This window comes from Cynara cardunculus (genome assembly GCF_001531365.2).
Source record: "Cynara cardunculus var. scolymus isolate 2C chromosome LG 5, CcrdV1, whole genome shotgun sequence".
Classification (NCBI taxonomy): domain Eukaryota; kingdom Viridiplantae; phylum Streptophyta; class Magnoliopsida; order Asterales; family Asteraceae; genus Cynara; species Cynara cardunculus.
This window is the reverse complement of record NC_037532.1, coordinates 12,517,074-12,517,685: the sequence shown is the minus strand read 5'-3', so window position 1 is coordinate 12,517,685 and position 612 is coordinate 12,517,074.

The following is a 612-nucleotide window of genomic DNA, read 5'->3' as shown; positions in this document are numbered from 1 at the left end:
TTCTCCTCCTTCCTTGGTCTTTACACATGTCGATGATGTATCAGCGCCTGTCCTCCCTGATACTGAGACGCGCACCACTGGACCTGAGGGTGCTCCTCTTGATGCTTCTCAGCATACAGATGTCCATCCTCTCGAGGACATCTTTGCTCATGCCAGTGACAATCCTTTAGATGTCACTGATGGCCCCTCAGGTATTCCATCTTATTACCCTTTCTTTTCTTCTAACCTTGAGCCCTCAGCTCACACTTCTTTTTTTGCAGATCCTTCTTCGATGCATCAGTCTGATGCTCCTGAAGTGGCAGAGGAAGAAAGAGAGAAAGATGATGGAGGAGATGAAGATGTCGATGATGACTATGATATGGCATCAGACATCAAACTTCTCCTTCCAGCCGTTAATACCATCCTCTGTAGGATCAACGAAGTTCACGAAGAGATGCCCCATCAAGGTGATCTTGCTGCAAACTTCCTTGCCCTCCAGGCGGATGTTCAAGAAGTTCAGAGTCATCTCCAGACTCTCCAAGAAGTTGTTCAAGCCTACAACGATGCCATTGTTGTTCTTCACTGCAGGGCTGACAATGCTCAGGCTATAGCTGATTAGCAGACTGGTCTTCT